Genomic DNA, 16,002 nt, shown 5'->3' on the forward strand with positions numbered 1-16,002 from the left:
TTAGACAAGTTGATCTTGGTCTCATCTGTCCATAGGATGTTGTTCCAGAACTGTGAAGGCTTTTTTAGATGTCGTTTGGCAAACTTTAATCTGGCCTTCCTGTTTTTGAGGCTCACCAATGGTTTACATCTTGTGGTGAACCCTCTGTATTCACTCTGGTGAAGTCTTCTCTTGATTGTTGACTTTGACACACATACACCTACCTCCTGGAGAGTGTTCTTGATCTGGCCAACTGTTGTGAGGGTGTTTTCTTCACCGGGGAAAGAATTCTTCGGTTATCCACCACAGTTGTTTTCCGTGGTCTTCTGGGTCTTTTGGTGTTGCTGAGCTCACCGGTGCGTTCCTTCATTTTAAGAATGTTCCAAACAGTTGTTTTGGCCGCGCCTAATGTTTTTGCTATCTCTCTGATGGGTTTGTTGTGTTTTTTCAGCCTAATGATGGCTTGATTCACTGATAGTGACAGCTCTTTGGATCTCATCTTGAGAGTTGACAGCAACAGATTCCAAATGCAAATAGCAGACTTGAAATGAACTCTGGACCATTTATCTGCTCATTGTAATTGGGATAATGAGGGAATAACGCACACCTGGCCATGGAACAGCTGAGAAGCCAATTGTCCAGTTACTTTTGGTCCTTTAACAAGTGGGAGGCACATATGCAAACTGTTGTAATTCCTACACCGTTCACCTGATTTGGATGTAAATACCCTCAAATTAAAAAGAGAAAGACAGGGCTCGCACTCAATAGTATTATATATGTATAAACTTTATTAGCGTCTCCATACGAGACAAATCACAATAAAAACACATAGAAAACAATGGATGGTGGAAAAAAGAGCACACAAGATGACATGGAGCACGACTAAAACCTGAGATGGCAAATGAATACAAACAATAAATGGGGTTGCTGGAGCATTACACAGTTATTTTGTTCATGGCGTCATAGTGAACTATTCAGCTTTAGTTATCCATGTACTCTGCGATATTTGCACTTTGCACTTTATATTTATATCCTGGTTACCATGTATGATATCTTTACTTAGCTTTTATAGTTCTGCCTGACTATATGTATTTTTGACATCCTGCTTGGCCTACATGCACATATGTGCTATATTTACACATTTATTGTTTGTATTCATTTGCCATCTCAGGTTTTAGTCGTGCTCCATGTCATCTTGTGTGCTCTTTTTTCCACCATCCATTGTTTTCTATGTGTTTTTATTGTGATTTGTCTCGTATGGAGACGCTAATAAAGTTTATACATATATAATACTATTGAGTGCGAGCCCTGTCTTTCTCTTTTTGGTGTACTACTATACGTGCTGGCTTTGCACGGGTACTCACTTTTGTGAGTCATTTATTATTGGTGCTTACCCTCAAATTAAAGCTGACAGTCTGCAGTTAAAGCACATCTTGTTCGTTTCATTTCAAATCCATTGTGGTGGTGTATAGAGCCAGAAATGTTAGAATTGTGTCCATGTCCCAATATTTATGGACCTGACTGTATATGTATTTTCCACATCCTCTGTTCAACACCGATATGTATGAAGTGCAACTAAATTCGAGTGCGTTCTACAGTAGAACGCACCACTTCCTGTATTAGAAACCGGAAGTGATGCATTTTTGACACGGAGACTACGTTTTCCATGCTTGTCGCTCTTTTTTAATGAAATATTCTTTGACAGCCACCCCCCTTTATACAGATGGAAATTATCATATGTCCATATATATATATATATTTTCTATATCTCTTGTCCAACAACCTTCTATACATGTAATATATATGAAATGCAAATACACCTGAGTGCGTTCCACAGTGGAACGCATCACTTCCTGTATATCAGAAACCGGAAATTATGTAATTTGATCCCGAGGGGACATCTTTCCGCCCCCTCCCTATATATACCATATCTTTCTTTACATGTTTATGTCATTTCATTGAATGCTCCTGATGAAGGGGGACCACTAAGACCCCAAAACGCGTTGAGCCCATAGCCTGCTTTCACCAATAAAGGAACTAACAAGAAGACACCCTGGTGTGGAAGTTGCTGTTTCTTCCTAGTACTCTACAAGCGATCCAGGCGAGGGAGGTTTGCTTTTGTGCGTGTCATGGATTTATCCCACAAAACACCTCCCTAGTGAAGTGAGTAATTTGGTACACTGTTTGTATTTTTAACAGTTTGTATTCCTACAGATTTTAACAAGAATATATGTACATCTAGTCCCTTTTACTCAGCCCCCTATATTCATTAATGTTTTTTATAACTGGGGTGCACCCATTATTTTATTATATTACTCTACGAGGGAATTGGCGCCTCACCTGTGGTACACCTACGTTTTTTCCCCTCATATCTATTTATGGAACGGTTATCCGTACATATGTAACCACGCCTGGCAGCCTTTTCTGATTTCTTATTTCCAATTTCCTTCCTCTGTCCGTCCTTTGGCGCCCTGCGGTTACTCCCAGATCCCCCAGGAGTCACATCCAGGGGGTTTCTCAGACTAACACTCTTTTTTCTTTATTTTTCTTATCCCTGATTCAATTTGCTCGGCCAATGAGTGACCAACGGCCACCAGAACTATTCAATAGGATCCGATGGGGGAGATCAAGTCCCTACTACTTGCCGAGGATTTCTCCAAATTGGACATAGATCTCATTGGGACTTGGACATCCATCGTGACTGAACGACAGCACAACCATATCATAGAGAAAGAGGAGAATCTTCTCAGGATCCCCAAGGATTTTCTTCGCAGTGAGATTGACTGTTTTTTTCTTACCTGCTATATCCAACTTGGCCTCATCCCACGAGGCCTTAGACTCTCGTTGAAACCCACATTTCCCAACGACACAGATTTAAGTAAGAACTGGCTACGCATCAGTGATTCATGTTCTGTTCATGAAAATTCTGATCGATAAGAGAAAATCAACCTGTAAATATCTAGCCAACCGATTAAGGAATTCCGTACACTTGCCTCTCAGGTCCAATTCACCATCAAACACCACAAAATGCAAAACATTCAGGTGTTTTGAATATAATGAGGTCAGGACAAAATGCAAGAAACTCATTAGAGATTTATCCGACTATCACCACCATAATCAAATTAGAACTTGGGAACGTAAAAACTACCCTATAACCATTTAACACAGACCATTGAATAACCAGATACACTCATGCGAGTATACCTCTCAACACCTTCAATAGAAATAGCCATGGATCATCATCTCCCCTTCCACCCTTCAAGGTTCCGAACCGACAATCTACTCACAAAAGTCAGTACACTAGAATTTTCTACAGCCAAAATAACCATCCAACCCTTAATACAAACAAAAAACTGCCTCCAAGTGATGGCATGGTCTCTCAGAACTTCAAGCCTGTTAGCCTGGCAGTCACTTCACACTCTGAAAAACGTCAGCTTCCAGATGAAGACCCACCTCCTGAACTGATCAGTATGGTAGTCATCGAACATTCTAAAAAACTGCACTCTCCAGAGGCAGTTACGCCTCCCGAACACAGCATACCTACAGTCCACAATTTAGACAATAAACAGTCCGCCCATCCGAAAAGATTTTACCAATGAGGAATCAACGAGTTTCCCACGTGATAATATCTCAGTTTACTGCACACCTACTACTTTGAAAACACCCGAGATACCTAATATCCACTCCCGGAGAACTTCTTGCTCCCCTTTGTCCGGTACGATTGTGTTGGCGTGCACCAACTCCTCAGAAGCTCCTATTCCATCCGAGAACTCTCAGATAGAATCCATCCTTAATCTGTCCACTTATTCTGCCTCCACCACCCAATCGGAGATTTTTTTAGCTCTACCAACCAACCTGTCCGAAAGTCCTTTTTTAGGAAAACTGTCGCCCAATATGGCTTCAAGAAACCTCACACCGCCGACCAGGAAAACCATATGCAGTACTCAACCTCCTTTCTTCACACCAACAGGCCCACCAGTAGTGAAATCTCCCCCCAACCCACAAACCCTAAAAATCACACATTCCCCCCTATCATCATCAAGAAAAAGACCAAAAAACGATTTAGAGGATGTAGAGGGGGAAGATCTAGAGGTGCCCAGAAAGAAAAAACAAAAGCCCCAAAAGAAACAACAGTAGAAATGGAGACATGTCTATCGTTATCAGGCCCTAAACCAAATCCATCCTGTACCCAAACCAAAGATTGTTCTCATATAGATCAGACAGAGCAGGCCAGAGATAAAGGCATCTTTAACCTTTCCAAACATGTTTTAAATTCGGACGAGATCCAATTACTGAGTAAAGGCCTTTCTTTTTGCCCGACAAACGAACCAGATCCTTTTGAACTTTTCGTCGATCTAAATCAATTCATCCGGAAACTTACTTTGAAAAGACATTTCAGCATAAAGGAACTTGCCCCAGCCAATCAATATAAAGATGATACTCCTATCCCAAACAACAAAAAAGACACACCCCCACCACAACTATCCTCACCCCTACAACTATGGCTGATCATCCCACCACCCCCACACCTCAAAACTCCAACCCTATACCATCCCTTCTAAAAAGTAAATCCACATTTTATCCCTTAGAAAACAGAGGTCCCCACTTAGAGAGTTACTATAACATGGTACTAGATGACCTCCAGTCACTTAATGACCTTGACCAAAAAAAACACTCCCTCCAGATGCGGCAATCTGGGCATAAAGGAGAAAAAAGCTTTAAATACTCTCAAGAACAACAAGAAAATTGCCGACAAAGGTGGTGGATTGTCATTTTAGACCAAGATTATTACCTTGTAGAGTCCAATCGGATCTTGTCTGATCCAAATTACTACAGGAAACTAGACAATGACCCCACAAGACCTTTTAAAAAATCCATGATAGAGTTGATAGAATTCGGTTTCACATCAGGTATCATTGACAAAAAAGAAAAACATTTTCTCTCTACACTCCATCCATCAACAGCACGTTTATACTTTCTACCCAAGATTCATAAGTCACTTGACCATCCCCTAGGAAGACCGATTATATCTGGCATTGATTCTCTAACCTCAAACCTTTCCGCTTACGTTGATAAATTTCTCCAACATCATGTCCAATCACTCCCTTCCTACCTGAAAGACTCTGCCCATCGTATTAGGCTACTTCTACACTTGCGTTTTTCTTTTCCGGCATAGACTTCCGGATCCGTTTTTGCCGGATGACACCGGAAAGACGGATCGGGCATTTCAATGCATTTTTTCGACTGATCAGGCATTTTTAAGACTGATCAGGATCCTGATCAGTCTTACTAATGCCATCTGTTGGCATACGTTTTGCCGGATCCGGCAGGCAGTTCCGGCGACGGAACTGCTTGCCGGATCTCTCTGCCGCAAGTGTGAAAGTAGCCTTATCTTCTAGATTCTTTTCTATGGCATAAGGAATACATCTGGGTCACCCTAGGCGTTTCATCACTCTACAGCAACCTCCAACATGAACTAGGCCTTCTAGCAGTGAAACATTTTCTTAAAAAAGACCTGACCATGCCAGCCAGAATTAATCTTAAGAGCAATAGAATTTATATTAAATCACAATTATTTCACTTTTTTGGAGACCTTTTATATACAAACTAAGGGGACCGCTATGGGCACCAAATTCGCCCCAGCCTATGCAAATGTTTTTATGGGGGCATTTGAAGAACACCATGGTCTACTCTCCATCCTTAAATTTTTCCGTCGTTATATCGACGACTTAATCTTTATCTGGGAACGTAGGTTAGAAGAACTGTTGTCATTTATGATAATCTAAATACGAATGATTGGGGTTTAACATTCAGCTTCGAATACAATCCTAATGAAGCCATCTTTTTAGACATCCACCTTACCTCAACACTCGATAAAATAATCACGAAAACGCATTTTAAGAAAGTGGATGCAAACAGTTATCTAGAATACAATAGCTGCCACTATTCAAAATGGAAGAAAAACATCCCTTTCAGTCAAATGAAAAGAATAAGGAGAAATTGATCTGACAACCATACCATGAAAAAACAACTTGGCATTCTTTGAGATCGTTTTAAAGAGAAAGGGTACCCAAAAACACTCATTAGCGAGTCTATAAAAAGAACCTTAAAAATAGATCAAAAGGAGGCATTAAAACCAAAACCAATCAAAACAGATATCATAAAAGACACCCAACCCAATATGATCGCTCGATACAATACCAAACATGTTACGATCAGACAGGTACTTGGGGAGTCCTGCTAAAAGATCCCATTATCAAGCACATACTACCCCCTGCCCCACAGATCACCTTCAGGAGGGCTCAAACCCTCAAAAACATCATTGCACCCTATTACCCAAAATTCAGAAACAACACCCCACTCTTCCCCTCAAAAAAAGCTAATCAGGACAAGAAAGGGGCTTTTAGATGTAATATTAAAGGTGCAAATGTTGTGCTATGATCACTGACAACAAAAAAGACACAAGCATCCCAGGTTCCAATGAAAGATATGTACTAAAACACGCAATTACTTGCAGAACTAAAAATGTTATATATCTATTAGAATGCTCATGCAAATTACAATATGTGGGAAGGACCACTCAAACTCTCAGGGAGAGGATGAATGAACATCGGTCAAACATCAATCGTAAAATTTTGACACATAGCATTTCAAAACATTTTTCAGAACATCATGAAAGCAATTCCTCTCTCCTTTCAGTCACTCCCCTAGAATGGGCTCCACTTTCTTACCAACAACTCTCCAGAAAAGAAATGTACTGGATTTATCAACTGAATACCCTATCTCCTTTTGGACTGAATGAATCTCTGGAATATGTGAACTGCTAGTCCACTTTCCGTTTTTCCTTTTCCGTTTATATATTCTGATTTCAAGTCCAAAATGTACTGCTCACCCTATAACCTATACGTACCCGCTACGAGTTATTCGGTTTACACTGCGCCTCCTCTACCTATAAACCATAATAAGTATATTCAAGAATATAATCTACACCGTCATCTGAGACGTGAGACCAGTACTAACCAACCACTTCGGATATATACCCATATATGTATTCCCTTCACATACCTTTTATATATCTAATCCCTCCTTTTTTAAACGAAGATACTTGTGTGCATTTTATATGTGAAATTTAAGTACAGATCCCTGTGCACACTTTTTACACATGGAGTGTCACGGCGGACGTGCACAGTTTAACAGATAACACACCAACCAGGCTCTGGACGAGACAGGGGAAGGGTCACCTCCTAGTTTATCCCTGACCTCTTTCCCTGCAATGCTCAGCCCACAGACAAACCTTGAAGGTAGATTTGCTGTGTCCTCCAGCCTATACTAACAGAACCCTGAACTCCCGGAGATGGTGAAGTGGGGAGAAAGGAGCAGCCTGCTCGCACAGAACCTGGATGGGATAGATGACATAAACAACAAAACAAGAAAAGACACTTATCTGCTGAGAGCAGGAACAAACAGCCAACCTTCCCTCCAAACTTCCCAGACCATAATGAACAGTATAATCCGCTCAGAGCACTTAGCTGAAGACCATTTAAACTAATGACTCCACCCAGTGCACCTGATGCGAGGCGGATCCAGCACAGCATCAAAACAAATACTAGACTCGTGCTGCAATCCTGGCTGACCTCCGCACATCGTCAGAGTGGGGCATGACAGTACCCCCCCTTCTACGGGTGACCTCCGGACACCCTGGACCAACCTTATCCGGATGGGACCTATGAAAGGCCCTCACCAGACGGCTGGCGTTGACATCTGACGCCGGAACCCACATCCTCTCCTCAGGACCGTATCCCCTCCAGTGAACCAGGTACTGGAGGGAACCCCGCAGAACTCCCGAGTCGAGAATCCTGGAGATCTCGAACTCCAAGTTTCCCTCGACTAGAACAGGAGGAGGAGGCAATGGCGATGGTACCACCGGTTTAACATATTTTTTTATTAAAGACTTGTGGAAGACATCGTGGATCCTCCAAGTTTGCGGCAGATCAAGTCGAAATGCCACAGGATTGATCACAGCAATACGGACCAACAAATCTTGGACCCAGTTTCCAAGATGGCACTCTCAACTTGATATTCCTAGTGGACAACCACACCAAATCACCCACACACAGGTCCGGACCAGTCACACGTCTCCTGTCAGCCATTCGTTTATACCTCTCACCCATCCTCTCCAAATTCCGTTGAATCCCCCGCCAGATAGAGGATAAGGCAGAAGAGAATCTCTCCTCCTCTGGCATCCCGGAGGAACCAGACCCAGAAAAGGTACCAAACTGAGGATGGAAACCGTATGCGCCAAAAAATGGCGACTTACCCGTGGACTCCTGCCTACGGTTATTCAATGCAAATTCTGCTAAGGGCAAGAATGAGGACCAGTTCTCCTGATTCTCAGCCACAAAGCATCTCAAGTAGGTCTCCAGGTTTTGATTGGTACGCTCCGTCTGACCATTCGACTGTGGATGAAAAGCCGACGAGAAAGAAAGTTGAATGCCAAGTCGAGAGCAGAACGCCCTCCAAAACCTGGAGACAAACTGCGTGCCCCTATCAGAGACAACATCCGAAGGAATACCGTGCAATTTAACAATATTATCCACAAAAATCTGCGCAAGAGTCTTAGCGTTAGGCAGACTTGTTAGTGGTATAAAGTGAGCCATTTTACTGAAACGATCGACTACCACCAAAATCACTGTTCTCCCGGAGGAACTCGGTAGGTCCGTAATAAAGTCCATGGACAAATGTGTCCAAGGACGAGATGGAATAGACAATGAAAGAAGTGAACCAGGCGGTCGAGTATGAGCAACCTTAGACCGAGCGCAGGTTTCACAAGCTGTCACGTAATTCTCAATACTCTTACGCAAACTTGGCCACCAGAACCTCCGGTACACCAGATCACAGGTGGACTTACCACCAGGATGTCCAGCGAGAACAGTATCGTGATGTTCCTTGAACACCTTGTATCGTAGGCCCTCAGGAACAAACAATCTCCCTGGGGGACACGAACCAGGAGCCCCCTCCTGAGCTCCCAACACCTCCATCTCCAATTCAGGGTACAGAGCGGAGACCACCACTCCATCCGCCAAAATCGGCGCTGGATCTTCTGAATCACCTCCCCCAGGGAAGTTGCGAGACAAGGCATCTGCCTTGACGTTCTTGACCCCTGGGCGAAAGGTAACCACGAAATTGAACCTGGTAAAAAACAATGACCATCTGGCCTGTCTAGGGTTCAGACGCTTGGCAGATTGCAGGTAAGCCAAATTCTTATGGTCTGTATACACAGTAACGGGGTGAGAAGCCCCCTCTAACCAGTGACGCCATTCTTCAAAGGCCAACTTGATCGCCAACAACTCCCTATCTCCAACATCATAATTCCTCTCGGCGACCGAGAGCTTCCTGGAGAAGAAGGCACACGGGACCCACTTGCCAGGAGAAGGACCCTGCGAAAGCACCGCCCCAACCCCCACCTCTGATGCATCAACCTCGACCACGAATGGCTGAGATACATCCGGCTGCACCAGAATGGGAGCAGACGCAAAACGCTCCTTTATAGCCGAAAAGGCCTGCAATGCCTCATCCGACCAGACAGAGACATCAGCGCCCTTCTTGGTCATATCAGTAAGAGGTTTGACTAGCGTGGAATAATTCAAAATAAATTTTCTATAATAATTCGTAAACCCCAAAAATCGCATCAAAGCTTTCTGATTCTCCGGTCGGTCCCACTCCAGAACCACCCGGACCTTTTCGGGGTCCATACGAAAACCAGAATCAGAAAGCATGTATCCCAAAAATGGAAGCTCTTGCACCGCAAACAAACATTTCTCCAATTTGGCGTATAACTTATTCTCCCGAAGGATCGTCAAAACCTGTCTCACATGATCCTGATGGGTCTTCAGATCAGGAGAATAAATTAAAATGTCATCTAGGTAGACTACTACAAACCTCCCCACCAAATGATGAAAAATATCATTGACGAATCGCTGAAATACCGCTGGCGTATTCGTCAACCCAAAAGGCATTACCAGGTTCTCAAAATGACCCTCGTGCGTATTGAAGGCTGTTTTCCACTCATCCCCCTCCTTGATCCTGATCAGATTGTATGCTCCTCTCAAATCCAATTTGGAGAACACCTTGGCTCCAACAATCTAATCAAAAAGATCAGAGATCAAAGGCAGGGGATATGGATCCCGGACTGTAATACGATTCAGCTCCCGGAAATCCAAACACGGTCTCAGTGATCCATCTTTCTTCTTCACGAAGAACAAACCTACAGCCACTGGAGACTTAGATGGTCTAATATGACCCTTTGCCAAACTCTCGGCGACATACTTTCGCATGACCTCTCTCTCGGGTTGAGAGAGGTTGTAGAGCCGAGACTTAGGCAACTTAGCCCCCGGAATGAGATTCACAGGACAATCATAGTCACAATGAGGGGGCAATTCCTGAGCCCCACCCTCCGAAAACACGTCCGAAAAATCTGAGAGATACTGAGGCAAGGCCGTAACGGACATTTCAGAAATAGATGTGACAAGACAATTATCCGAACAAAACTTGCTCCAACCAATGATTTGTCTCGCCTGCCAGTCTATAATTGGGTTATGTTTAGACAACCATGGCAACCCCAAAACTATTGGAGCTGGCAAATCCTTCATGACGAAACAGGAAATAATCTCAGCATGTGAATCACCCACCCTTAAATGAATATCATGAACAACGTGAGTAAGGCTCCCTTGAGAAAGAGGGGAAGAATCAATGGCAAAAACACGAATCTCGTTCTCTAACGTTCAAATACTTAGTCCCAAACCCTCAAGAAATAAAAAAGTCAATTAAATTTACCCCAGCACCACAATCAAAAAAAAACATCAACAAACACATTTCTAGACTCTAGCGCCACCATAGCTGAAAGGAGAAAACGGGAACTGCAGGGAACTTGCATACCAGTCTGCTCTACCACACCATTCATACTACCAAGTGTGAGGGAGGTTTTTTTTTCTTTTTCTTTTTTCTTTATCACTTTCCCCTGTGGTTCAACATACGGACAAGAAAAAACAAAATGACCCCTCTTTCCACAATAGAAACATAAATTGTGTGCTTTACGAAAGTCTCTACTATCCGAATAGAAAGATATCTGACCTAACTGCATGGGTTCCTCCCCTACCCCAGAATAACAAGCAATATCACCCTGGGCAGCTGGTGAAACAAAACCACACGCGGGAGGAATCCCCTGCACAGAGGGACCCATACACCTCTCTCTGATACGTCTATCCAAACGTATCGCCAAAGACATTGCGTTTTCCAAAGTATCTGGGTATTCATGAAAAGCCAGAGCATCCTTCAACCTTTCAGATAACCCCTGACAAAACTGGCTACGTAACGCGGGGTCGTTCCACCCCGACTCAGTAGCCCACCTCCTAAACTCTGTGCAGTAAACCTCAGCAGTATATTTACCCTGTAGTAAGTTACGTAATTTTGACTCTGCCATCGAAACTCGATCTGGGTCATCGTAAATCAATCCCAGGGCTTTAAAAAATTCCTCCACCGACCGGAGAGCCAGAGAACCGGGCGGCAGGGAAAAAGCCCAGGATTGCGCGTCCCCTTTCAGCAAAGACATGACGATACCCACCCTCTGATCCTCATTACCTGATGAAAATGGGCACAATCGAAAGTACAAATTACATGATTCCTTGAAACTAAAAAATAATTAGTACCCCCTGCAAATTTCTCCAGAAGAGCGACTTTAGGCTCCCCAACAATTTGACCTGTACCTGAAGCCAACACCCTCTGACACTGTGTGACCGTACTACGTAAATCTGCAACCTCCAGGGACAAACCCTGCATGCGGTCAACCAGTGCATCAATTGACGCCATCACATAAACACTGAGAAATGGCGGTCACAGTATGGCGGATTATAATGTCACGGCGGACGTGCACAGTTTAACAGATAACACACCAACCAGGCTCTGGACGAGAGACAGGGGAAGGGTCACCTCCTAGTTTATCCCTGACCTCTTTCCCTGCAATGCTCTGCCCACAGACAAACCTTGAAGGTAGATTTGCTGTGTCCTCCAGCCTATACTAACAGAACCCTGAACTCCCTGAGATGGTGAAGTGGGGAGAAAGGAGCAGCCTGCTCGCACAGAACCTGGATGGGATAGATGACATAAACAGCAAAACAAGAAAAGACACTTATCTGCTGAGAGCAGGAACAAACAGCCAACCTTCCCTCCAAACTTACCAGACCATAATGAACAGTATAATCCGGTCAGAGCACTTAGCTGGAGACCATTTAAACTAATGACTCCACCCAGTGCACCTGATGCGAAGCGGATCCAGCACAGCATCAAAACAAATACTAGACTCGTGCTGCAATCCTGGCTGACCTCCGCACATCGTCAGAGTGGGGCATGACATGGAGCTTAAAAAAAACTTTTTTTAGGGTCCACCACTGGTGGTCAATAGAGGATTCCAATCCCAATACACCCCTATATGCACTTAGATGGGCCTGTTTGTCTATATTTCCATACCCCAATTCTTTGATTTATTTATTACTTATCTATCTACAGTGGGATGCGAAAGTTTGGGCAACCTTGTTAATCGTCATGATTTTCCTGTATTAATCGTTGGTTGTTACGATAGAAAATGGCAGTTAAATATATCATATAGGAGACACACACAATGATATTTGAGAAGTGAAATAAAGTTTATTGGATTTACAGAAAGTGTGCTATAATTGTTTAAACAAAATTAGGCAGGTGCATAAATTTGGGCACCACAAAAAAGAAATGAAATCAATATTTAGTAGATCCTCCTTTTGCAGAAATTACAGCCTCTAAATGCTTCCTGTAGGTTCCAATGAGAGTCTGGATTCTGGTTGAAGGTATTTTGGACCATTCCTCTTTACAAAACATCTTTAGTTCATTCAGGTTTGATGGCTTCCGAGCATGGACAGCTCTCTAAGTTACACCACAGATTTTCAATTATATTCAGGTCTGGGGACTGAGATGGCCATTCCAGAACGTTGTACTTGTTCCTCTGCATAAATGCCTTAGTGGATTTTGAGCAGTGTTTAGGGTCGTTGTCTTGTTGAAAGATCCAGCCCTGGCGCAGCTTCAGCTTTGTCACTGATTCCTGGACATTGGTCTCCAGAATCTGCTGATACTAAGTGGAATCCATGCGTCCCTCAACTTTGACAAGATTCCCAGTCCCTGCACTGGCCACACAGCCCCACAGCATGATGGAACCACCACCATATTTTACTGTAGGTAGCAGGTGTTTTTCTTGGAATGCTGTGTTCTTTTTCCTCCATGCATAACGCCCCATGTTATGGCCAAATAACTCAATTTTAGTTTCATCAGTCCACGGCACCTTATTCCAAAATGAAGCTGGCTTGTCCAAATGTGCTTTAGCCCACCTCAAGCGGCATTTTTTGTGCTGTGGGCGGAGAAAAGGCTTCCTCTGCATCACTCTCGCATACAGCATCTCCTTGTGTAAAGTGCGCCGAATGGTTGAACGATGCACAGTGACTCCATCTGCAGCAAGATGATGTTGTAGGTCTTTGGTGCTGGTCTGTGGGTTGACTCTGACTGTTCTCACCATTCGTCGCTTCTATCTATCCGAGATTTTTCTTGGTCTGCCACTTCGAGCCTTAACTTGAACTGAACCTGTGGTCTTCCATTTCCTCAATATGTTCCTAACTGTGGAAACAGACAGCTGAAATCTCTGAGACAGCTTTCTGTATCCTTCCCCTAAACCATGATGGCGAACAATCTTTGTCTTCAGGTCATGTGAGAGTTGTTTTGAGACCCCCATGTTGCTACTCTTCAGAGAAAATTAAAAGAGGAGGGAAACTTACAATTGACCCCCTTAAAAACTCTTTCTCATAATTCGATTTACCTGTGTATGTAGGTCAGGGGTCACTGAGCTTACCAAGCCAATTTGAGTTCCAATAATTAGTTCTAAAGGTTTTGGAATCAATAAAATGACAACAGTGCCCAAATTTATGCACCTGCCTAATTTTGTTTAAACAAATATAGCACACTTTCTGTAAATCCAATAAACTTCATTTCACTTCTCAAATATCACTGTGTGTGTCTCCTATATGATATATTTAACTGACATTTTTTATCGTAACAACCAACGATTTATGCAGGAAAATCATGACAATTAACAAGGTTGCCCAAACTTTCGCATCCCACTGTATATCCATCATATACAGTTGCAAGAAAAAGTATGTGAACCCTTTGGAATTATATGGATTTCTGCACAAATTGGTCATAAAATGTGATCTGATCTTCATCTAGGTCACAACAATAGACAATCACAGTCTGCTTAAACTAAAAACACACAAAGAATTAAATGTTACCATGTTTTTATTGAACGCTTCATGTGAACATTCACAGTGCAGGTGGAAAAAGTATGTGAACCCCTAGATTAATGACATCTCCAAGAGCTAATTGGAGTGAGGTGTCAGCCAACTGGGGTCCAATCAATGAGATGAGATTGGAGGTGTTGGTTACAACTGCCCTGCCCTATAAAAAACACACACAAGTTCTGGGTTTGCTTTTCACAAGAAGCATTGCCTGATGTGAAAGATGCCTCGCACAAAAGAGCTCTCAGAAGACCTACGATTAAGAATTGTTGACTTGCATAAAGCTGGAAAGGGTTATAAAAGTATCTCCAAAAGCCTTGCTGTTCATCAGTCCACGGTAAGATAAATTGTCTATAGATGGAGAAAGTTCAGCACTGCTGCTACTCTCCCTAGGAGTGGCCATCCTGTAAAAATGACTGCAAGAGCACAGCGCAGACTGCTCAATGAGGTGAAGAAGAATCCTAGAGTGTCAGCTAAAGACTTCCAAAAGTCTCTGGCATATGCTAACATCCCTGTTAGCGAATCTACGATACGTAAAACACTAAACAAGAATGGATTTATTGTGAGGATACTACAGAGGAAGCCACTGCTGTCCAAAAAAAACATTGCTGCGCGTTTACAGTTTGCACAAGAGCACCTGGATGTTCCACAGCAGTACTGGCAAAATATTCTGTAGACAGATAAAACCAAAGTTGAGTTGTTTGCACAACTATGTGTGGAGAAAAAGAGGGACAGCACACCAACATCAAAACCTCATGCCAACTGTGAAGTATGGTGGTGGGGGCATCATGGTTTGGGGCTGCTTTGCTGCGTCAGGGCCTGGACGGATTGCTATCATCGAAGGAAAAATGAATTCCCAAGTTTATCAAGACATTTTGTAGGAGAACTTAAGGCCATCTGTCCACCAGCTGAAGCTCAACAGAAGATGGGTGTTGCAACAGGACAACGACCCAAAGCATAGAAGTAAATCAACAACAGAATGGCTTAAACAGAAGAAAATACGCCTTCTGGAGTGGCCCAGTCAGAGTCCTGACCTCAACCCAATTGAGATGCTGTGGCATGACCTCAAGAAAGCGATTCACACCAGACATCCCAAGAATATTGCTGAATTGAAACAGTTCTGTAAAGAGGAATGGTCAAGAACTACTCCTGACTGTTGTATACGTCTGATCTGCAACTACAGGAAACGTTTGGTTGAAGTTATTGCTGCCAAAGGAGGTTCAACCAGTTATTAAATCCAAGGGTTCACATACTTTTTCCACCTGCACTGTGAATGTTTACATGGTGGTGTTCAATAAAAACATGGTAACATTTAATTCTTTGTGTGTTATTAGTTTAAGCAGACTGTGATTGTCTATTGTTGTGACTTAGATGAAGATCAGATCACATTTTATGACCAATTTGTGCAGAAATCCGTATCATTCCAAAGGGTTCACATACTTTTTCTTGCAACTGTATGTTGATGATTGTTATCGAGATTTTATGAATTAATAACTTTTAAATCCCGTGGGAAATCTATTCAGTTCCAAATGCTTTAAAGAGGGGCTCATACATATATAGTGCTTTTACCCCTATCCCTTTAGCTATTTGCTGATTATAGCCCCACATATATATATATATATATATATTCACTTATTTATTTATTTATTTTTATCTT

Source organism: Bufo bufo, chromosome 4, assembly GCF_905171765.1.
Source record: "Bufo bufo chromosome 4, aBufBuf1.1, whole genome shotgun sequence".
Lineage (NCBI taxonomy): Eukaryota > Metazoa > Chordata > Amphibia > Anura > Bufonidae > Bufo > Bufo bufo.